We start from the raw sequence: 211 nt of genomic DNA on the forward strand, positions 1-211 counted from the left end.
GTCGAAGTGAATTTTCTGGAGCTACAGAAACCCAATTGGCGCGCTCTCAACGGCGTTGGAAAGTAGACATCCTGGGCTTTCCAGCAATGTGTAATAGTCCATACTTTTCCCGAGATTTGATGGCCCAAACCGGCGTTTCAAATCAGCTCAAAACTGCCCGGCGTTAAACGCCGGAACTGGCACAAGAATGGGAGTTAAACACCCAAACTGG

Source organism: Arachis duranensis, chromosome 3 (assembly GCF_000817695.3).
Source record: "Arachis duranensis cultivar V14167 chromosome 3, aradu.V14167.gnm2.J7QH, whole genome shotgun sequence".
Classification (NCBI taxonomy): Eukaryota; Viridiplantae; Streptophyta; class Magnoliopsida; order Fabales; family Fabaceae; genus Arachis; species Arachis duranensis.